Source organism: Peromyscus maniculatus, chromosome 1, assembly GCF_049852395.1.
Source record: "Peromyscus maniculatus bairdii isolate BWxNUB_F1_BW_parent chromosome 1, HU_Pman_BW_mat_3.1, whole genome shotgun sequence".
In the NCBI taxonomy this organism is placed as follows: domain Eukaryota; kingdom Metazoa; phylum Chordata; class Mammalia; order Rodentia; family Cricetidae; genus Peromyscus; species Peromyscus maniculatus.
The window spans coordinates 9,956,958-9,982,462 of NC_134852.1; the positions used below are offsets into that span (position 1 = coordinate 9,956,958).

General features: G+C 39.9%; 1 protein-coding gene across 1 annotated transcript in view; it reads left to right on the top strand.

The window, feature by feature from the left end:
- LOC102909696 (leukocyte immunoglobulin-like receptor subfamily A member 3) overlaps positions 1-25,505 on the top strand; it is a 60,689-nt gene that overhangs the window by 24,976 nt on the left and 10,208 nt on the right.

Genomic DNA, 25,505 nt, shown 5'->3' on the forward strand with positions numbered 1-25,505 from the left:
GTGGGATTCCTTTGCCTACTCTGTTACCAAAAGGATGGCCTCTCATAGTTATTGATTTAAAAGACTGTTTCTTTTCAATACCCTTACAAGAAAAAAGACAAAGAAAGATTTGCTTTCACGGTGCCTACTTATAATAATTCTCAACTGGTTAAAAGATTTCAATTGAGGGTCCTCCCACAGGCAATGTTGAGTAGCCCAACTCTGTGCCAATATTTTATACAACAACCATTGGAAATGGTATCTAAAAAACATCCTAAAACTATAATTTTTCATTATATAGATTATATTTTACTAGCTGACTCAAATGCAGATACTTTAGAAAGAATTTTTGAAGAAGTAAAGAAAATTTTGCCTTGCTGGGGATTACAAATTGCTCCTGAAAAGATACAAAGAGGAGATTCTATTAATTATTTAGGATATAAAATAGAGCTACAAAAAATTAGACCCCAAAAGGTGCAAATTAGGAGAGATAGACTATAGAATCTTAATGACTTTCAAAGATTATTTGGAGATATTTCTCATCTATGAACTATTGTTGGGGTAAAAAATGATGAACTGACTAATTTGTTCAAAACCTTAGAAAGTGACAAGGACTTAAATAGTCCAAGAGAATTATCACCTGAATCTGAGAAAGAATTGGCCTTGGTAGAAAAGAAAGTACATGAAGGGCACGTGGATCGTATTGATCCAAAGCTGTATTGCATTTTGGTTATTTTACCTTCTAGGCGTTCTCCTACTGGAATATTAATGCAGAGGGAAGATGTTATATTGGAATGGATATTTTTACCAAATAAAAAATTAAAACATGTGGAAAAAATCTCTGACTTGATTTGGAAAGGAAAATTGAGACTTTGTCAATTAGCAGTAATAGACTCAGCAGAAATTGTAGTACCTTTAACTAAGGAGGACATTGAAAAATTATGGAAGAAAGTGAACCTTGGCAAAGAGCTTGCAGTAATTTTTTGGGAGAAATTAACAGCAAATATTCCAAAAGCGATAGAATTGATCTTATAAAGAGAGCTGATTGGATCTTGCCTCTAATTGTACGGGAAAAACCCATATCTGGAGTTTGTAAATTTTATACAGATGCCAACAAACTAGGAAAGGCAGGTTACAAATCAGAAAATTTAAGTAAAGTGGTTCAAAGTCCTTATTATTCAGTGCAAAAATCAAAATTATATGCTATTCTGTTGGTATTAACGGATTTTTCAGAACCTTTTAACATAGTAACTGACTCTCAGTATGCTGAAAGAGTAGTATTACATATTGAGACTGCAGAATTTATCCCTGATGCTTCAGAATTAACTTCACTATTTTTTCAATTACAAGATACAGTCAGGAAAAGGAGTCATCCTTTATATATAACTCACATTCGATCCCATACTGGCCTGCCAGGCCCTCTAGCACAAGGCAATCATGAGATTGATAAATTACTGATAGGAAATGTGCTGGAGGCCTCAGAATTTCATTAAAGAACACCATGTCAATAGTAAAGGTTTAAAAAAGAATTTTTCCATAACCTGCCAACAAGCCAAGGAAATAGTAAAGAAATGTCCTACTTGTTCCTTCTACAATCAAACGCCATTACCAGCAGGATGTAACCCAAAGGGTACTCAGAGGAATAAAATCTGGCAGATGGACATGTTTCATTTTGCAGAATTTGGAAAATTGAAATATGTACACCACACCATCGATACTTATTCAGGATTTCAATGGGCAACTGCTTTGAGTTCTGGAAAAGATGATTCTGTAATCACTTATTTGCTAGAAGTTATGGCCATCATGGGTATACCTGCACAAATCAAAACTGACAATGCTCCATCATATGTCTCTGTTAAAATGAAACAGTTTTTTGCTTATTATAATATAAGAGTTCTACATCTGGATCCTAAGGCATCAGGAAGTGAACTGAGAAAAACTTCCTTCACCAATGCTGCACCTACACCAACAAGGCCACAGCCCCTAATATTGCCACTCCCTATGAGCCAATGGGGGCCAATAACATTCAATCAAACTCAATACCTGTCTCTGAAACTCCTTTTTTTATTCAAAACAAAGCAGGCAGTTTTATTAATAGTAGTTCTATATCAATACTTGTGTATTTCAAGGATTTTTATATTTCTTTTTTTCCTTTTACTTTATTTTACAATACCATTCAGTTCTACATATCAGCCACAGATTCCCTTGTTCTCCTCCCTCCTGTCCACCTCCACTTCCCCCAGCTCAACCCCCATTCCCACCTACTTCAGGGCAAAGCCTCCCCGGAGAACTGAGATCGACCTGGTAGACTCAGTCCAGGCAGGTCCAGGCCCCTCCTTCCAGTCTGAGCCAAGCGTCCCTGCATAAGCCCCAGGTTTCAAACAGTCAACTCATGCAATGAGCACAGGACCTGGTACCATTGCCTAGGTGCCTCCCAAACAGATCAAGCCAAGCAACTGTCTTACCTATTCAGAGGGCCTAATCCAGTTGGGGGCCCCTCAGCCTTTGGTTCATCGTTCATGTATTTAGAGTCATTTGGCTATTTGTCCCTGTGCTTTATCCAACCTTGGTTTCAACAATTCTTGCTCATATAAACCCTCCTCTTTCTCATTAATTAGACTCCCGGAGCTCCACCTGGGGCCTAGCCATGAATCTAAAATCCAGATTATAAAATTCCTCCATGTTATCAGAATGGGGTGTTCCCACAGTAATTCTGCAATAAAGGACATCAACATCATTTGAGCCCAAGTGAGGGAGCAAGGTAATTAAGACCTGCTTGAGGTTGAAGAGTTGTAAGTATTATCTTCTATTGTTACATAGAAGACAGTGCCATTTCTCCAGTGAGGATCACTGCCTGGATCATTGAGGCAGAGTCTGCTGTATTGTATGAATATTTGAGATCAAGAGAACAGGGTTGACCAAGGAGAAGTCTTAAAGTTTAGATGCAGAGATGTGAGTAGGAGGAGCTGCCTTGTCTAGCAACAAGGAATTCAGAGGAACAAAACTATGAGGAACTAAAGGACAATCCCAACCAAGAATAGCACAAGTTTCGTTCTATGGGTCAGCTAGATCTTGTGAAAGTTTACCCAAACCTCCTTCTCCTGGGATATTTTATACTGTAATGATCCTGTTGGCATCATAGTCAACTCAGGAAGTGTATAGTCCTCTTTAGCTCTTGCATCTCCACTATTACTTCTGACATTAACTACAAACAATTTTATTCTGAGTTGTTCCTGTCACTGTTCATGAGAGCTGTGATGACTAGAAAAAATATTCCCCAACCTGTTGAGATACCTGCCAGCTGCTCTGGGATCTACAGGTCATCATGATCTGTAACTGTTCTGGGCTTATATTTGGTCAGTCAGTAGTTGTCTTTGAGTCATTTTTCTTCCTGTAAACAACCTCTAACTCACATTTCTGTAAATAATCCTTTAAAAATGATTGGTGTCTCAAGTTGGACTTCAGTGTTTTTGTTAGCATTTAGACATTACCTGGCCAGACCCCTGGGTACCTAGCCAGTAAGCAGGCAGTACCTTAGCCTACTCAGGGTCCTGATGTCATCCTATGTAACACAATTGTTCATTTACAAAGTCCCTTTTAAGGGTAAACCACTCCACCCTGTTCTCCACCCACAAAACCACATCTGAACTCCCCTTTCTTTCTGATCTCTTCTTCTTTTCTCCCTTCTTTTCTTGTTCTTCTTCTCTCCCCTCTTCCAATAAATCCTCCACATGAGTGCTATCTGCATCGTGTGTTTCTTTCTCACCCACTGTGGGGCCCCTTGAATCCAGCCTGCCAACACCACCACCTGCCATTTCTAAATTATATTTGGAGCTATAAAAACTGAGCAGGCCCTCCTGGCTCCCTCTCCTGCCCACTGGTAGTCTGAGGCATGCCAGGATCCTGGAACATTCAACGGCTTCACTTTTCCAACAACAAAATCGCTGGCCAATTCAATCAACACCAGCATGATTGGTAAGACCCCATTATCCACCTCTGTCCATTTCCCACAAGTGAGGATTCATCTTGACAGTGGTTTTTTACCTCTTTGCTCCCCTAAGCTCTTGTACTAGACCAACCACGTTTCTCTCTCTAGGGGCTCAAACCTCATAGGTCCTCTCTGAATTTTTGGAATGCTAGAAATTGCATCCCATTGATTCTTCCTCTTCAACGCCCCTGAACCTTTGGGTGATGATCCACTGGCCAGTCTGTGCGTCCTCATCAGTCATTGATGAATTTCTACAGATTTAAATTGCTCTGGAAAACACCATCATGGGGGTGAACATGTGGGCAGTTGATATCTTGGCTAAGGTCAAAGACAGATAGGTCATATGACCTCACCACTATCTTTAGTAAAGGTGAGCACATGGAGAGGAGCCCACCTGGAGACATCAGATGTCCAAATTATTTTTAATTAGATAGATTTCTAAATGATAAATCCTTTCCTGTTCTAAAAACAAGATTTATATAAGATAAGATACAAAACAATGCTGGTTTCCAGAAATATTAAAGCTGCAACTCTGCATTCACCTACAAGTATGAATCTTGCTGGCAGTCAGATTTTGTTACTTAAGAATAAGCCCACTGATATGAAACTAAATTGTTTGCAATATTAACGCATAGTTTTGTCTTATATATCTTAGGAACACAGCTAAAAACCAGAGATTTAATTTTTTCGTTCACTAACATTGGTAAGCTCTTACTAATTGAGTAAACTGCATGTCCAGAATTAACTTACATATGCCTTCAAAGTTAGAGAACACTTGTCTCATTTAGATATTCCTAATCAATTTTGTTCCCCTGATCCTAAAATGTCTTTAGAGATCTGAGAATATGGCATTTAATATAACAGCTTTTTATGATAGAGAGACATACCAGCTCCTGGCAGCATCCTGGATCTTCTCCAAGATGGATGACCACAGAAGAACTTTTACCTGGTGGCTTTCTTCAAATGTAGCAAAACCAGCCACACTATGAAAAGCGGCTTTACACCTTAAACTGCTGCAGAGATTCTATCTAAACTGTTAAAAAGAGGACCAAAAAGATATTGATTGTCCTGCTCTGCCAAGATGGGGTGGGGGGCGATCTCCCTAACTTCCTACTCCACAAAAATCTGTCAGATCTGGGAGAGACTGCTGAGTAAGTGCAGCTTTTGGCACTTGTTCCCCTAATGATCACAGAGACTGGGGACTGCCTAGGTAGCTGTAAAGATGTCTCACTTCAGCTAATTTACTTATCCTCCTCAGATCTGATGGTGTTTGATGACCAGGGTATTCATAGACGTGCCACTTTTACAGCATTCCCCCCAACTGCAAGGCTACAAGTAGCACCTTGGAAGCTCATTAGTAAATTTCTTGTTCAGAGTAGAGACAGGTGTGCCTTATTCACAGACTTCAGGGTACTGGATAAACTGGTTTCAGTTGTAACTTCAGAGGTTCAAAGTCTTAGCATTGACATATGCCGTTTTGACAAACTGATAAAGCACTGACTATAAACAATTTTCAGGAGTCCTTAAATGTCAGGCATTTTGCTATGACACCAGGATATAAATCTATCCCAGTTCTTTTACAGACATCTACAGGTTCCTGCACAGGTCCTCCCCTCCTGCCAGACTCATGTCAAGGCCAACCTACAAAGGGGTCTTCAAGATACACCAGCCCCTATGCCAGATTCAGCTCTGAAAATCTCAACCAGGAAAATACTGGCAGGTTGACTTCACTTCCATGCCCACTCATAAAAATTCATTATCTGAACTTGTTAACATTTTCACAGGATAAATAGAGGCATTTCCTACCTCCAAAGAAATAGCAGATGTGATAGCTCAGGTACTCCTGAAGAACACATCATCCCTCAATTTGGCATGCCATTTCCCAAGTTTCTGGGACTTCACTGCTGGTACCATCTCTCTATGCTCAAGAAGGCACGAACCCAGCATCTTGAATCTGGTATTCCAAGATGTTCAAATGAAGGGAATATCTGCTCTTGTGTTTTAGTCATCCACCCTTGCTTCTTCTGTACAACAAGGCACACCTTTCTTTCATTCTTTCTGGCAGCTACATCACCCTTCCCATGACTAGCCCCATTCATATAGCTGGTGTTAATAATCTATTTTTCTTTCCTAGCAACCTGCGTTCTCTGCCCCCTCAATAAAACATGTTCCTGAGGTCTCCAGGATAGCAGCTAACTGAGTGCTTCTTCACTCACACCTCCCACTGTATGTGACCCCTACTTTGGCCTACTTGTGGAGCGTTTACCCACCACCCCCACAGCTTCCCAGAGTTTTCTTGAGTGCGATCAGCAGGAAATATTAGATAGAAGGATTTATAGCGGAGAATCTTGTGGAGATAAACAGATAGAAAATAAAGGATAGCCTCGAGAGGGCCTGGAACCTATTCCAACGGGCCCGGACTGTCTCTGGTCCAGGGTTTTTATAGAGACACCAAGGGGTGGAGCAAAAGACCTCCTCCCCCAGCACAGCCAAGTGCAGACCATCTCAGACACCTGCACTCAGGCCCGTGGTCCTGATCATCCTCTATTCGGACCTGCTGGGTAAAGCCACGAGGAACCCCAGAACGGGCTCCCACACCTACTCAAGGTACTGACAATGTCATCCCCTGCAACCTGTTGTGCATTTGCTAAGTCTCCTTTAAAAGAAAATCCCTCCCCTCTCTCTCTTCCCTTGAGACCACATCTGCATCTCGTTCCTTCCTCTTTTTTTGTCTCTTCTTCTCTATTTCTCTCCCTTCTTTATTTCTTCCTCTTATTTCTCCAGCTCTTCTATCCCATTCCAATAAATCCTCTGGAGCAACACTGTCTGCATGGTGTGTGTCTCTCTCACCTGACATTGGGCCCCTTGGCTCCAACCTGCCAAGACCATTGCTCACTATTTCCAAATTATAACAGTTATACTCACTTTTATCTGTCATCAGTTCCTTATCTCACATGAATATATATATATATATATATATATATGTTTGTTCACAGCTTCACAGGAATAGTTTCATACAACTTTCCTGCCAATTTGTGTTAATTTGCATAAATCTGGCATCCAAGTATGGATATGTTTGCTGGAGAGATCTTTAAGGTCACATCCAAATCAAGAACATCCCATATATTTGACTATCACCCTCATAATTACTCCTGTAGCTCCATGAAACCATGATGAATTCTTACTGGAGTATGTTAGTACAAAATTCAATAAACACATTGCAGTTTTTCTCTCTGTCCCTGGGTATTCCTTTCATCTTCTCTAGAATTTTGCAACAAAACAAACAGCATTCTCATCAGAAGATGAGCTGGGGGGATGCCTGATGTTGTACTTATATCTTGCCAAATTATCAGCTAAGGTAACTAGATATTTTTATAATGACAATGGGTTAATTATTATGCTATAGAAATATAATGTGAACTGATTCATATAGTAGGGAAAACAGATAAGGATTGCTTTTTTGTTGTGAGTTAGTAGAGCTTAAAATGGAGATAACACCTTGGATTATGTACATGGGCTACTGGCTCCTATTCTGGCAAGGACGGATTTCTGTTTTTTTTTTTTTGTTTGTTTGTTTGTTTTGTTTTTGTTTTTGTTTCTGTTTTTTTTTTGTTGTTGTTGTTTTGTTTTTTCGGGACAGGGTTTCTCTGTTTAGCTTTGCGCCTTTCCTGGGACTCACTTGGTAGTCCAGGCTGGCCTCGAACTCATAGAGATCCACCTGCCTCTGCCTCCCGAGTGCTGTGATTAAAGGCGTGCGCCACCACCACCCGGCTTGGATGGATTTCATACTGATACTGATGCCAACATAACAGACATACACCTGTGGATGAAAGTAAATGAACGTATTTTAGAGTCACTGTAGGCACAACGCAGTAATGTGAGCTATCCCAGTACCCATCTTCAAATGGAGCATGGGCTCTTCACAGCTACTAACACTCTCTTGGAGCTCTGACACTGCAGCACCCATCAAGGAAGGAGGCAATCTCCCTGCAGTGAAACTTCTTGATAGTAGAATCCAGTAAGGCACAGTGTAACCAGTTCTTGGCTTGAACACTGGACCTTCTGCATTTTGGAAACATTAATTTTCAGTTCTCTTTTTCAGCTCTTGATTTGATAACATTTACATTTTAGGCTTTATATGTTTTCTATGTGTAAATGATGAGAGCAGAAAATAGCACTTTAATTACATCTGAAAGACCAAAAATCTTTTTGCATTTGCATTTCCCTGATGACTAAGAATGTTGAGCAATTCCTTAAATGCCTTTCAGCCATTTGAGATTCTTCTGTTGAGAATTCTCTGTTAAGCTCTGTAGCCCATTTTTTAAATTGGAATATCCAGTATTTTGAAGTCTATCTTCTTGAGTTCTTTATATATTTGGAGATCAGCTCCCTGTCAAATGTGGGGTTGGAGAAGACCTTTTCCCATTCTGTAGGCTGTCACTTTGTCTTACTTGTCATGTCCTTCGCTCTACAAAAGACTCTCAGTTTCAGGAGGTTCCATTTATTAATGGTCGCTCTCAGTGTCTATGTTACTGGTGTTATATTCAGGAAGTGATTTCCTGTGTCAATTTGTTCCAAACTATTTCCTACTTTCTCTTCTATTAAGTCCAGTATAACCTGATTTATGTTGAGGTCTTTGATCCACTTGGACTTGAGTTTTGTGCATGGCAACAGATATGGATCTATTTGCAATCTTCTGCATGTTGACATGCAGTTATTACAGCACCATTTGTTGAAGATGCGTTTTTTCCCATGGTACAGTTTTTGCTTCTTTGTCAAAAATTGTATGTTCATTGGTGTGTGGATTAATGTCAGGGTCTTTAGTTCGATTTCATTGGTCCACATGTTGGTTTTTATGCCAGTACCTTGGTGTTTTTATTACTATAGCTCTATAATATAACTTGAGGTCAGAGATCATGATGCCTCCAGAGGTTGCTCTATTATACAGGATTCTTTTAGCTATCCTGGCTCTTTTGTTTTTCCATATGAAGCTTAATATTGTTCTTTCCAAGTCTGTGAAGAATTGTGTTGGGATTTTGATGGGGATTGCATTGAATCTATATATTGCTTTTGGTAAGATTGCCATTTTTAGTATGTTGTTTCTACCTATCCATGAGCATGCGAGCTCTTTCCATTTTCTGATTTGTTCTTCCTCTTCTTCTTCTTCTTCTTCTTCTTCTTCTTCTTCTTCTTCTTCTTCTTCTTCTTCTTCTTCTTCTTCAATTTTTTATCATACAGGTCTTTCACTTACTCCAAAGGCCTCCTGTATCTAGTCTTTCACCAAGACATTTCTACAGCCACAACATCTGGGCAATGTCTCTTACTCATGCTGGATTTTTATCAATTTCAATGGGATCCACAATTTTTTCTCTTCTTTAGACATAAGCATAACTTAAACATCATCATCACACCTCTCCCCTTTTCTCTGAAGATGTGTTGACATCCTTGTAGTATACAGGTTGATTTATTTCAGAAGTTATTTTTCCTATGGTCCAATGACTTTCAGCAAGTATTGCCTCTGTTTCATTAACATTTAGAAAATTTAAGGTTAATAAGGCATTATGCAGTCTATCTTTGGGGGTCTTCACATCCTACTTCTGTTTAGTAAGGATCTCCTTTAGAGTGTGATTAGATCTTTCAATAGTTGCTTGTCCTATAGTATTATATTATATCCCTGTTATGTGTTTTATGTTGAAACACACACAAAAAAATTTGTTTTATTTTACTGGAAACATAATATGGAGAATTATCAGTTTTAGTTTTTAGCAGTATGCATATTACAACCATTGTTTCTAACAAATGTGTAATTATAGAATTAGCCTTTTTAGAACTTAATGCAGATGCCCATCTATACTGTGACTATGTGCCAATGGTATAATTAACATATTTCAATTTTCCACATTCTGCTAAATGAAATAGATCTATTACCCGAATTTCAATCCTTTGTGTACCTTCAGGATTAATTCCTGCAGGTAAAGAAACCTGGTTATAAAAAAGAAGCAGGACAAAATTTCAGCCTATTTCAAGTAATGTAAAATTTCTTCTTTAAGCTTCTATTATTAACATGGTGTTACTTATGATATTCTGAGCCTTCTAACACATTTCCTATCAGTAACTCGTCTGTCTTCTTATTTCCTTTTGCTAACGGTTCAGGCACCCAGTATGAGATCTGAGGCAGGTAGTATAAACTGACTGATTCCTTTCTTAAATGGCTTGTTGTAATTGTACAAATAATAAGGTTAATTCTGAATAATCAGGGACAAGTACAGCAGTTTTTATATGCAATACAACCCTTTCTGTATATTGAGAATCAGTAATTAAATTAAGAGATTCATTAATGTATAAAAAACCATCATAATGGCATAAAACTCTGATTTTTGAACTGAATCATAAGGGCCTTGAACAATCTTACTGTTGTTCCCTGATTTATAAGCAGCCATTCCTAATTTATTTGCATCAGTGTAGGATTTAAGAGCTGAGTATTGATGCTCTTTCACCATGCAGGAAGAATCCACGCCTTTCTTTTTATATCTTGTAGTTGCTTATGTTGTAGATAATTATTGTTAATTTCTCCTGATAAATTACTACAAGCTTTCTGATAATTGCCATTAATTGTCCACAACTGCACAATTTCAGCACTAGAATAGGGTACTAAAATCTCAGCTGGGTCTATTCCTGACAACTGAAATCTTGCTGTTCCCTTTATGAAGAATTCAGAGATATCTATCTATCTATCTATCTATCTATCTATCTATCTATCTATCTATCTATCTATCTATCTATCCATATATCATCTATCTATCTATCTATCTATCTATCTATCTATCTATCTATCTATCTATCTATCATCTATCTATCTATCTTTTACTGTTTATGTGCTAAAAATATTCATTCTAAAATATTATCTTCCCTTTGCATAGGAAGATCAGTAGAGCATTGCATAGAAGGTAAAATTACAAAAATACCCATATTTGTGAGATCTAATCAGATCCACATAGGCATTTTATATACTTTGTTCTACTTAAACTAATTCCCTTTCATCCTAAGCTATTAATTGTCTTGGGCTGTTTGAATATGAGTCACTCTGCAAAATTTGAAATAAATTACTTATTTTTTGATTACACAATCCAGTGGTATGATGCAGCCAACTAATATCACCCTATAATTTTTGAAAAATATTTAAGAGTGTGTAAATGATCTCTGCTAATCTGTACCTTTTGCAGCTGAATTCTCAGGTTACTTAATTTATAACCTAAATAAGTAAAACAACCTTCTCTTTGTATTTTTTTTCAGGAGAAATTTGTAATCCCCAATAGGGTCAAAATTTCTGTACCACATTGTACATTTCTTCTAAGGTATCTATCTGTATCAGAAGCAGCCAATAAAATATCATTCATATGAAGATAAATAATAGATTGAGGAAATTGTTTACATACCACTTCTAATGGTTGATTTACAAAATATCGATATAACTTCAGGCAATTTAACACACCCTGAGGTAAGACATTCCGATGAAATTCCTTACTGGCTGAGCATTATTATAACTAGGAACTGTAAAAGCAAATTTTCTCTAATGGTCTTGTAAAGGAATAGTAAAGAAGCAGTCTTGTAGATCAGTACATATAATAGGCCAGTCTTTAGGTAATAAAGTGGGTAATGGAATTCCAGGCTACAATGTTCCCATGAGTTGTATTATCTTATTTATTGCTGTTTTTAAGTCAATTGACACTCTCCATTTTCCAGATTTAATTTTTATAAGAAACACAGGAGAATTCCAAGGACTAGTTGTTTCCTCTAAGTGCTTAGCATCTAACTGGTGTTTCAGCAGTTGTTTAAGTGCCTGCAATTTTTTTTGTTTAAGGGTTACTGCTCTATCCATACAGGTGTCTTAGTTAGCCATTTTAAAAGGTAGAACAGTTGGGCTATGGGCATTGGCCCCTATTGAAATTTGGACAGCCAATTCCTGTCCTATCCTGCTTTGGTACAACCTGCATAGCCTGTGACTTTCACTTAAATTTCTACCTGATGCTCTTTGCAGGAATATATCCCATAATAAACAACAATTTATGAGCTGTTTCTGAAATTGTAGTAATAGTAATTTGAGATCCCCATTGTTGTGGTAAGTCTCATTCCCATAAATTCATGGCTATATCAGTCACATAAGACTTTAATACCCCTTCCTGTCCTTCTGGTCTTATGCATTTAAGCCACTCTACACTCTGTTTTACTTCAGATAAGGTTTCAATGCCTAAATTGAGTAGAGCCTTTTTGTAAAGGCCACATGGTATCCCAGGATTCTTCTGATGTGATAGATACATCAGGACCAGAATCCAATAATCCTTGAGGATAGTGAATATTTCAAAGCATTTGCTTTATAGTTACTGGGAACACCTGTGGGAGTGTTCTTATAACCTTGGGCAACCATTCCTCAAATCTATCATAAGTTGGTACCATAGTTCCATAATTTTTTCCCTCTTTCTGTCTAGCAGGAAAATTCCTTTTCTTTCCCCATTTCCTATAGGGAATTTTTTCTTTTAATTCTTTCTTATTTCCTTCATAATACTGGGAATATTTCCTTTTTATCTCCTTTCTTTACCTTTTCTCTACTGGGAAGTTTCTTTTTTCCTTTTTTATTCTTTGTCTCAGATGCTCTTGTAGTTTTAAACATGCAGTTATCCTTTCAGCCTTTCTTATTTCTGAACCTGTTTCATCTGATGAAGGAGGAGGAGAGTCATCTCCACTGTCTTGTCTTCCTCAATTTCACTGTCCTCTGAAACATCCTTCCTTCCTATCATCCTGTGAAGGAATCTTCTCTTCATCTGACTGATAATTTCCATCCTGAATGTTTTCCTTTTTACTTCCTAGTTCTACTTTAGATACAGCTTTAAGTGACTCCTCACTCTGAAATGACATCAGAACATTTGAAATTAAATTACATAAAGATCAACTTTTTAACAGTATATATCTCCTTTTTTATAAGACATTCTATACATGAATTTCTAAACAGTCTTATTACATAAGAAACACAGAGCCAAATACAGGTGTGAAAGCCATAGACATCAGAGAAATAGTGGTGGCCACCAGCTAACCTTACTCACCATGACACTGTAGCTACCCCAGAGAGAACAAGCTTCTTCCTCTCTAACTGGTGCCTTTATTGCCTCGATGTTCTGCCTTCTCATTGGCTCTTTGCCCAGCCACCTCACTTCCTCATCATTGCCTGTCTGTACAGATGTCCAGGTCTCTGTGGTTGGTACTGGAATTAAAGGCATGTTTTACCACACTTGGCTGTGTAGTTGAACACACAGAGACTCTGCCTGCCATGTGAACTACAGACCAATCTCCCTCATGAACATTGATGCAAAAATATTCAATAAAATACTGGCAAACAGACTCCAAGAACACATCAGAACAATTATCCACCATGATCATGTAGGCTTCATCCCAGGGATGCAAGGGTGGTTCAACATAAGAAAGTCCGTCAATGTAATACACCATATAAACAAACTCAAAGAAAAAAAAAAACACATGATTATCTCACTAGATGCAGAAAAGGCATTTCACAAAATCCAACACCCCTTCATGATAAAAGTCTTGGAGCGATCAGGAATACAGGGAACATACCTAAACATAATAAAGGCAATTTACAGCAAGCCAACAGCCAACATCAAATTAAATGGAGAGAAACTCAAAGCAATTCCACTAAAATGAGGAATGAGGCAAGGATGTCCACTCTCCCCATACTTATTCAATATAGTACTTGAAGTTCTAGCCAGAGCAATAAGACAACATAAGGAGATTAAGGGGATACAAATTGGAAAGGAAGAATTCAAGCTTTCCCTATTTGCAGATGACATGATAGTATACTTGAGTGACCCCAAAGATTCCACCCAGGAACTGATAAAGTTTAAAAACACCTTCAGCAACATAGCAGGATACAAGATCAACTCAAAAAAAAAAATCATTAGCCCTCCTATACACAATGGACAAAGAAGCTGAGAAGGAAATCAGAGATACATTACCCTTTACAATAGCCACAAATGACATAAAATACCTTGGGGTAACACTAACCAAGCAAGTGAAGGACCTATATGATAAGAACTTTAGTCCCTGAAAAAAGAAATTGAAGATGTCAGAAAATGGAAAGATCTTCCATGCTCATGGATAGGCAGGATTAAGATAGTAAAAATGGCAATTTTACCAAAAGCAATCTACAGAATCAATGCAATCCCCATCAAAATACCAACACACTTCTTCACAGACCTGGAAAGAATAATACTCAACTTCATATGGAAAAAGAAAAAACCCAGGATAGCCAAAAGAATCCTGTACAATAAAACAACCTCTGGAGGCATCACGTTTCCTGACTTCAAGCTCTACTACAGAGCTACAGTAATAAAAAACAGCTTGGTATTGGCATAAAAACTGACATGTGGACCAATGGAATCGAATTGAAGACCCTGACATTAACCCACACACCTATGGACATATAATTTTTGACAAAAGTGTACAATGGAAAAAAGAAAGCATCTTCAACAAATGGTGATGGCATGACTGGATATCACCGTGCAGTAGGCTGTAAATCCATATCTGTCACCGTGTACAAAACTTAAGTCCAAGTGGATCAAAGACCTCAACATAAATACAGCTACTCTGAACCTGCTAGAAGAGAAAGTAGGAAATAGTCTTGAACGCCTTGGCATAGGAGATCACTTCCTAAATATAACACCAGTAGCGCAGACACTGAGACAAACAATCAATCAATGGGACCTCTTGAAACTGAGAAGCTTTTGTAGAGCAAAGGATACGGTCAACAAGGCAAAGCGACAGCCTACAGAATGGGAAAAGATCTTCACCAACCCCACATCTGACAGAGGACTGATATCCAGAATATATAAGGAACTCAAGAAATTAGACATCAAAAGGACCAACAGTCCAATTGAGAAATGGGCTTTAGAACTAAACAGAGAATTCTCAACAGAGGAATCCCAAATGGCTGAAAGACATTTAAGGAATTGCTCAACTTCCCTAATCATCAGGGAAATGCAAATCAAGACAACTCTGAGATACCACCTTACGCCTGTCAGAGTGGCTAAGATCAAAAACACTGAAGACACTTTATGCTGGAGAGGATGTGGAACTAGGGGAACTCTCCTCCACTGCTGGTGGGAATGCAAGCTTGTACAACCACTTTGGAAATCAATATGGAGCTTTCTTAGAAAATTGGGAATCAATCTCCCCCAAGATCCAGCTATACCACTCCTGGCCATATACCCAAGAAATGCTCAATCATACAACAAGAGCACTTGCTCAGCTATGTTCATATCAGCATTGTTTGTAATAGCCAAAACCTGGAAACAACCTAGATGCCCTTCAACTGAAGAATGGATAAATAAATTGTGGCACATATACACAATGGAATACTACTCAGCAGAGAAAAACAATGACATCACACAGTTTGCAGGCAAATGGATGGATCTAGAAAAAATCATCCTGAGTGAGGTAACCCAGACTCAGAAAGACAAATATGGTATGTACTCACTCATAGGAAGATGCTAGATGTGGAACAAGGATGACTGGACTGCTACTCACATCACCAGTGAGGCTACCTGGAAAACGGGACCCCAAAAAAAACACACGGAGAAATGGATGAGATCTACATGAACAGCCTGGTCATGAGTGGGAACAATGAAGGGCGACAGTCGAGGGAAAGAGAGTGGGAGATCCTAACTGGATGAAGAAAAGAGAGGGAGAACAAGGAATAGGAGACCATGGTAAATGAAGACCACATGAGAAGGTGAGAAGGGGAGGAAGCAGAGAGCTAGGGAGGCCCACGGAGATCCACAAAGATACCCCTGCAAAAGACTGCTGGCAATGGTCGCGAGACGGCAGGAACTGACCTACTCTGGTGATGGGATGGCCAGACACCCAGATAGTGGTGCCATAAACCCCATCCAAGGACTGAGGAATCTGAATGCAGACATCCACTGCTGGGCCCCTGGTGGAGCACTGGGAGTCTAATTAGTGAGAAAGAAGAGGGTTTATATGAGTGAGAATTGTTGAAGCCAAGGTTGGATAAAGCACCGGGACAAATAACCAAATGAATGGAAGCACAGGATCTATGAACCAAAGGCTGAGGGGCCCCCAACTGGATCAGGCCCCCTGAACGGGTGAGACAGTCATTTGGCTTGATCTGTTTGGGAGGCAGCTGTGCATTGGTGCCAGGTCCTGGGCTCGTTGCATGAGTTGGCTGTTTGAATCCTGGGACTTATGCAGGGACACTTGGCTCGGTCTGGGAGGGGGAATGGACCTGCCTCGACTGAGTCTACCAGGTCAACCCCGGTCCTTGGGGGAGACCTTGATCTGGAGGAGGTGGGAATGGGGGTGGGCTGGGGGGAGGGGTGGGTGAGAGGGGGAGAACAGGGGAATCTGTGGCTATTATGTTGAACTGAATGGTGTTGTAAAATAATAATAATAAAAAAAATGAAAAAAAAATAAATAAACAGTGATTAATGAAAAAAAAAAACAGTGAAGACACTTTATGCTGGATAGGATGTGGTACTTGGGGAACTCTCCTCCACTGCTGGTGGGAATACAAGTTTGTACAACCACTTTGGAAATCAATATGGAGCTTTCTTAGAAAATAGGGAATCAATCTCCCCCAAGATCCAGCTATACCACTCTTGGGCATGTACCCAGGAAATGCTCAATCATACCACAAGATCACTTTCTCAGCTATGTTCATATCAGCATTGTTTGTAATAGCCAAAACCTGGAAACAACCTAGATGCTCTTCAACTGAAGAATGGATAAATAAATTGTGGCATATATACACAATGGAATAGTACTCAGGAAAGAAAAACAATGGCATCATGAGGTTTGCAGGCAAATGGATGTATCTAGAAAAAATCATCCTGAGTGAGGTTACCCAAACTCAGAAAGACAAATATGTTGTGTACTCACTCATAGGAGGATACTAGATGTGGAACAAGGATGACTGGACTGCTACTCACATCAGGGAGGCTACCTGGAAAACAACACCCCAAGAAAGACACAAGGATCACCCAATGAAGGAGATATGGCTGAGATCTACTTGAACAACCTGGACATGAGTGGGAGTGTCGAGGGAAAGAGAGCCTGTAGGAGTGGGAGATCCCAGCTGGATCAAGAACAGAGATGGAGAACAAGGAATAAGAGACCATGGTAAATGAAGACCACATGAGAAAAGGATGAAACAAAGTGCTAGAGAGGCCCACAGAAATCCACAAAGATACCCCCACAATAGACTGCTAGCAATGGTTGAGAGACAGCTGGAACTGACCTACTCTGGTGATTGAATGGCCAGACACCCTAATAGTCGTGCCAGAAACCCCATCCAAGGACTGAGGATTCTGGATGCAGAGATCCAAGGCCAGGCCCCAGGTTGAGCTCCGGGAGTCTAATTAGTGAGAAAGAGGCGGGTTTATATGAGGGAGAATTGTTGAAACCAAGGTTGGATAAAGCACAGAGACAAATAGCCAAACGAATGGAAACACATAAACTATGAACCAATGGCTGAATGCCCTCAACTGGATCAGACCCTCTGAATGTGTGAGCCAGTTGATTAGCTTGATCTGCTTGGGAGGCATCCAGGGAGTGGGACTGGGTCCTGTGCTCAGTGCATGAGTTAGCTGTTTGAAACCTGGGGCTTATGCAGGGTAGCTTGGCTCAATCTGGAAGGGGACTAGACCTGCCTGGACTGAGTCTACCAGGTTGATCTCAGTCCTTGGAAGAGGCTTTGCAGTGGAGGAGGTGGAATTGGGGGGTAGCCTGTGGGGAAGGGGAGAGGGGCAGGAGGGGGGAGGACAAGGGAATCCGTGGCTGATATGTAGAACTGAACTGTATGATAAAATAAAAAATAAAATAAAATAAAAAACCAAAGGAAAAAAAATAATCAAGAAAAAAGGATTTTCCCAGTAAAAAGGGAAAATTTTTTGAAACTAGGCCTAAAGATTGGGGCCCTGTAGAGGAAGGATGAAGGAAAGAGAGCAGCCTCTTCCCAGTGGTAATGGAGGAAGAAAAGACTTTCCAATTGTAGAGATTTCAGGATAGCTGAAACTCTGAGCTCTTTCTCACAGCCAGTGCAGAGCAGCAGCATCTGAATTTCTAAGAGTCAGCAGGTAGGCCTCACTGCTGCTGGCTGAATAACAAGGGAGCCCAGAGTTTAAGTTTTGCTATCTGGTTGCTCATTTTGGTTTAAATGTTTTTTATTTTTCCCTCAGAGTGGGAATAATTCAATATTTAGGATCCCTTTGTGGGAAATGTTTTTCTGTTTTTCCATTATGATGGAAATAACTCATTAAGTAGTCCCTTCATGGGAGTAGGAAGTTTAAATGTGAGTTTGTGTGTGCAGGATGCACACCCTGCGTGGTGGTAGAGGACAAAGGCATGCATGAGATAGCCCAGACCAGTGGGCAGACAGGCACTTGCAGGTGGGAGGCAGAGCTGAGATGGAGTGCAGCCTGGACAGGCACAGGCCCTAGAGCCTGAGCACTGGGCAGAGCCAAAGCTAAGCCACAGCCTCAGCTCGCGCCAAGCAAGCAGAAGCCCAAGACTGGACTAGTGCTAAAAGTTTAAACAGGAATGTGTGTGGGGAGGGGGGCGGCGCATGTCCAGCATGGCTGTGGACAAAGTTGCATGCTGCAGCATCAGCGAGATAGCACGGAGCAGCAGGTGGGCAGGTATGCACAGGCAGGAGGTGGTAGAGCCAGGAGGCCAACAGGAACACACCAAGGAAAGCAGAGTCCTGGGAGAGGGACAGGCGCTAAAATTTAAAGGGGCCTAATTTCTGGTGAAAAATGGTTTTGGTCATAACATGGAATGCTGTCAATACTATGTGAATAAGGGATGTTCTGTTCTTTTGGTTGTCTTAATAAATGTTTGGATTTTCATGGTAGATAAACTAAAGGAACAAAATTCATAATTTTGAACTATATGTTAGGTATGTTCTTGTCTGTTGATCATTACTAAAAATTTGTCTCTGCAATTTAAGTTGCTTTCTAGATATTCTTGGTTTAATTCTATAGAAAAATAACACCTGAAATGGATTGGGTTATTAGCTTATTAAATAAATGTTGCCAAGATAAACCCATAAAAAATAATTTCTTACTGATAAAGAGGTTACAAAATTATTTTTCCAGTAGATAAAATACAAGTAAATTGTTGGTCCACATTGGTAATAATTGGCTATTTGTGTTAAAGTGTTACTTGAAATCTATAAAAAAGGATCTTTCTTTTTTAAGATTTTATAAAAATACTCAAGAGTATTACTTAAAATTACCTCTTCAAATCCTATAGAGATTGTATTTAATGCTTTTTATAATTGGCATATGTAAAAAGGACCATGGAAATAGAAGCTGGTGATAGAATTGCTCAATTATTACTGCTTTCATATTTTAAATGCAAAATGGCGCCTATATGTAGAAATGGAGGCTTTGGAGGTACAGGAAAAAAGGTATTTTGACAAACAGTTATCAATGATAAGCAGCCTAAATTAAAAATAAAATTATATGGGATTGAGATTGGAAGATTATTGGATTCTGGTACTGGATATATCTATAATTTCACAAGAATCCTGAGATCCCAATTGGCCCCTTAAAAATTCTACCTCTAACCTACAAGTTATCAGCACAGCTCAGACGCCATTACAGAGCACGCTACTTTTAAGTTGAAAGGATGAGGAAGGTCATGCAGGAACTTTTCAACCCTTTGTGCTACCTGACATTCCAGTGAACTTGTGGGGAAGGGATGTGTTAAATGGTATGGGAGCAGTGCTTACTACACACCCTGTACAACAGATGCTGAAGAGTCAGGGCTACTGCCTGGGCAGAGGTTTAGGGAAAATGTTGCAAGGAGATCCACTCCCTGTGGCAGACAAGAGCTGTGTCACTAGATGTTCTGGGGATACTAGAGGATTAGGGTCTTTTCCATAGGGGTCACTGCACAGCAGCCTTTGATTATACAACCAATAAAAATCACTTGGAAAAGTGATGACCCTGTATGGGTGGAAAAGTGGGCGCCTTACTAAAGAAAAATTGGAGGCTGCAAACACATTACTTAAGGAACAGCTAGATGCTGGACATACCATTTCTTCCACTTCACCTTGGAACTCACCTATATTTGTTATTAAAAAGATGTCGGGAAAATGGAGGCTATTGCAGGATCTTAGAGCTGTAAATAAAACCATGCTTCTCATGGGAGCAACACAGCCTGGTTTGCCTGCCCCTGTGGTAATTCCTAAACACTGGAATTTAATTGTGATTGACTTATATTTTATTGGCTGCTAAAGATAAAATACTTGTTTTTTATGTGTTTTCTAAATTACAAGAGGTTCTTAGCCTGGCTAATTTACAAATAGCCCCAGAAAAGGTACAGATATCTTTTCCCTATCATTATTTAGGTCATAAATATTTGGTTTTTCTCATTCACCTACTAGAGTGTTTTGACAAACAGGTCCTATACTATGGGTACATTCCCCAGCTTCTCCAGCGAAAACCATTACTCCTTATCCTCAGGCTGTTGCTCAGATTATATTTAAGGGAATCAAGATCAGTGTTCAAACCTTTGGAAAGGAGCCAGATATTGTGGTGACCCCATACACCCAGTCTCAAATAGCATGGTTGCAAGCTAATGATAATGATTGGACCATATTGACATGCTCCATGCAGGGTCAGTTTGATACTCACTACCCCTCCAATGATGTATGTCAATTTTTTTAAATTGCATTCTGTTATATTTCCCAAGATAATACAGATGACTCCTATTCCTCAGGCCCATGTGGTATTTACTGATGGTACTTCACATGGTTTTGCTGTGGTGGTTTCTAGTAACATAGTAAAGAGAATAAATGACCAGGGCACTTCTGCCCAGATGGCAGAGGTACAGGCACTGTTCCTTGCTTTACAGATGTTTTTTGATGAGAGTGTAAATATTTATACTGACAGTCTATATGTGGCACATGCCTTTATGCCTTTGGAGACAACAGCCTACATACCATCTATTTCTCCCATTCATGAATATTTATTGCAAGTGCAAGGACTCATATGGTCCCGCTCACATAACCTTTATGTGGGCCACATTAGAGCTCATACCCAATTGCCTGGACCTCTAAGCGAAGGTAATCAGAGGGCTGATGCCATTACTCGTATGGCTGTCACATTAATTTGTTCTGCCTTTGAAAAGGCTACTCAGTTGCATCAATGTTATCATCTTAATGCTGGATCTCTTCGTCATCACCTAGGCATAACCTGGGAAGAAGCCATCCAGATAGTTAAATCATGTCCTATTTGTGTTGAATTTTTACCTGTTCCTCATTTGGGAGTTAATCCCTGAGGACTTTTACCTAATCATGTGTGGTAGATGGACGTCACACACGTGCCTTCCTTTGGAAAATTACAATATGTCCATGTGTATTGATACATATTCTTCTCTAATTTTTGCTTTCGTCTATTGAGGGTAAAAGGTTAAGGATATCTTCATTGTTTTTGCCTATATGGGAGTGCCAAAATGCATAAAGACTGATAATGGTCCCGCCAACAACAGTATGAGATTTTCAAAATTCTGCCAAGATTTTTCTATCATTAGTAACACTGGTATTCCTTATAATCCTCAAGGACAGGCAATAGTAGAACGCTGCCATCGTACCTTAAAAACATATATTGCTAAAGTAAAAAGGGGGGAGCTAGGGGCTCATCTCTCCTCTCCACATTCTATTCTTTCCCTTGTTTTATATATTTTAAAATTTTTATCAGTGGACTCTGCTGGAGTATCTGCTGCAGATAAGCACTGGAGGGCTCCTGTTACAAATCACCCTCTGGAGCGATGGAGGATCTTTCTACTGGCACTTGGAGGGGACCCGATGCAGTGTTGGTGTGGGCCCCAGGTATCTGTTTGTGTCTTTCTTTGGACAATTAGGTTCCTCTTTGGGTTCTTGAGTGCTGTGTGTGCCCTGTGGCTGCTGCTGAATCCCAAAATGGCAGAAACCTATTGGGCCTTCATGAAAAACTCTCCCCTTTCGATGCCAATGGGGATTGAGAGCCCAATATGGCCTTGGCAAGTGTTAATGTAAGCCTAGGAACTGTAGCCATGCGGTTGGATTCTTCAGAAGGTAATGTATGGTAACTGCTTTTTCAAGTATATTTGAGAATGTGTCACCCAGACACCTTGGAGATTAAGGATAACTCTGAAAGTCATTGACCTTCATTTCTTAACTATAGCATGCCAGCTAAGCCTTTCATATTTTGCAATCCTCTTCGAGCTCGTGTAGTACCTACTTTTCAGGAGTGGCTCTGTGAAACATTTATTGGTCTCCTTAAATACATCTAACCTCTTTTGAAGATACCTTAAAATTTGTGAACCTGAATGTAGCCATTATGAGACCATTAGTTCTGCTCCTTGTTTGCTGTCTTTTTTTCTTTCTTTATGGTTCTTAGTTGTTCTTTTGCAGAGCTGCCACTTAAGTCATGCTGGGATCAAGAAAAATGGGCCTTGGTGGTTCGTGTTCCTGGAGCTGTGTCCATGCCAGTGGACCATAGCAGTTAGACACAGATGGTGCTCACATGCTCCAGAAGAGAATCGACATCGCTGTTGCCGTTGTTGCTGTTATAGTGGTGGTAGCCACGCAGCTGCTACTGTTTCTGGGATTGCTATTTCATAATTGGTTACTAGAGCTAGCACATTTATTTATTTATTATCTAATTATTTATTTATATTATTTATATTATTTATATTATTTATTTATTTATTTATTTATTTATTTATTTATTTATTTTTAGCATTAGAGTGTAGCATGAAGCCTAATAAATTTAGGGTTAGTGTTAGGGTTAGGGCTCGTGCTCCCGCTCACAAAAGTAGCCACCACAGTTAGTTAATCTTTCATTCTATTGGGCATAACAAATTTAATTCTACAATTGTACATATGAATTGGCTTTGAAAGTCATAAAATTTATAATACTCAAGTTCCACTTGCCCATGGGATACCACCTTATGAGACTCCAATTTGCAGTAAGGAACGCTAAGTAAGGGAATGACTCAATTGCCCTTTAGCCTTTAGCCTACTGGCTTATGGGTGGGTTAAAACTTCTGTTGGTCTTTTCTATGTTGCCCAGATTGCAAGCTCAGCACCACTTTGAGATCTTTGGCAGCAGTTACTCTACAGCTCACATGGTTGAGTCTGTATGATAATGAGTATTCTGAGAATGGTAATGCCGGGGGGCGGGGGGGGGGGGGGGTATTCATCAGTCATCAACCTAAGCCAGAGCACCTGTGTGGCTTAGGCAGGTGTCTCCATGACAGGTAAGGTGACCTGCTGACCTCCCACACAACCTAAGTCAGAAGCTCATTTTTTAGTTAAAAGGGGGGACCTTTGGGCCCTAGCCCCCCACTGTGAATGGCTGCTGCCTTGCTTATGACCTTGATCAGATGTTCTCCCTATGCTGATTCCCTTCTTACTGAAAGATCACCAGAAGTTCTTTGTTTGTGTATCCTTCATTTGGTGTAAACAGCTTAGATGCATGAATGTAGAACATTGGGCAGCGAACTTCTGCCCTCCAGTGCTCCTCATTGTGCAGTAAGCCTGTATTTAAGGTTTCCTTCCTCTTTCAATAAACAGCATTCTGCATTCTGCTGTGGCAAATGACTCGCTGTCTCTTGTCTGTTATTTTTTAATCCACAGCCCCTAACTCAGATTTGGTGAATGGGTGGCAGTAGCACAGGCATTACGGAAACTTTAAGCTCCACACTGGGCATCAATATCTTGTATATTGAGTGTGGGTATAGGTCCAGGCAGATATGAGAAAAGTTGTATGGAGGTACATCAAGGATGAATTCTTATCATTTTCTAGTAGTAGGGTGGATTCACTTCTATGGACTGAACTAGTCTTGGTGAGTAAAGGATCCTTTTATTGTTTTACAAATCACACCTTTAACAAGTCAATTCCATATACAAATGTCTTTGTTCTAAGCCACCAAGAGAGATAATGCCAAATGCAATTCTCCTTTTTACCATAGGTTTTTTGGAGGGGGATTAGATTTTGTTACTAGTTTGCATAGGTTTTGATCCCCTAGGAAAACTCTCAGCTAAAACTTCAAACACAAGTTATGGAGACAGGGGTAACAAACACAAAATGCAGATCAAGGCTAGATGTTAACACTCCAGTGTTAAACCGGATATAACTTGTGGGAATTTTTCCTTCAGGTTTCATGAGTACAAGGTCCATCTTTTCTACAGAGTGAGTTCAAGAACACCCAGAGGTAAACAATGAGACCCTGTCTCAAAAAAAAAGAAACATATTTGAAAGTGTTTGCTCATATCCCTTTAAGGATCACTTATAAAACTCATTGTTTCACCCACTTGATTTGGAAAGAATCATGTCTTTGTCACTGATGTTCCTTCTTGGGGAATTAGCCATTCAGTATTCATGTATCCCCAAGAAAATTTCACACAGAATACCCAAAGCATGTCTAGAGCTGGGTAGGAAGCTGGCCATGATAAGGAACCTACAGCATTATGAGTATCGTCTGGATGAAATGATAGAGAACCAAGCAGAAACTCTGACGGGAAAAGATCAGCTCAGGCCCTCAGCTGAAGGTGTTGGTTCAGGAAGATGCCAGGATTATTTCTAGTTAAGTCCTGTTCTTTGGTGAAGAGGATCATGCAAGCAAATATAGATGGGTATATGGGAGATACTCTGAAAGAAGAGACCATAATCAGATATGGGTTTGTAAACTTAGCACACAAGAAGCAGACTGAGAAAGGGGAGGAGATTTAGACCTTCCCAATTTCAGGAGGCTCCCGTCAGAAACAAAAACCAAAACCAAAACCAAAGAAACCCACAGGAACAGAGACCACATGTTTTGCAGCCCCACCCTTCACAGCAGTGGGAAAGCAAAAGCCACTTGCCTAAAAAGAGCAGTTCCTGTTTTTGAAAGGACTGTCTGTATAACATACTCTCGACAAGAAGGGACCATACTGCACAGGCAATATACTTTGTGTCTTTTTTTTTTGCAAGAGGACAAACCATCTGCAAACTTTTGGCAACTGGGAGATGCTATGATCCCCACCCTCATAGTTCTGCTTTGTCTTGGTGAGAAATGAAGTTGTGGAGAGAGAATTCTGTTCTAAGAAGTAGTCTACCTCTCAGTTGAGCAGTAATTCATCAGGGTCTCTCAGTACCTCAGAAGGCATCTGGAAGTGGTAGTCCTGCTCAGGCTTCAAGGACATACACTCACAGGTAACTCTCTTGCAGGACTGATTCTGGGCCACAGGAACCCAGTGCTGGCAGGTGAGTGTCTTCCCAGCTTGTCTAGGGTATGCACACTCAGTGGGAATCAATGGTCAACTCTGAAGAAAAGAGATAGAGAAGAGCTGGTGTGGGCTGATGCTGGTGTTGCCTGCAAGTTCCTGAGATTGGGAGCTTGAAATTAAGCAGGATGTCCTCTGACCCAGCTCCCATTTTTTGTTGCTACTGATGTTTGTTTGCATTGCTTTGTTTTGTTTTTG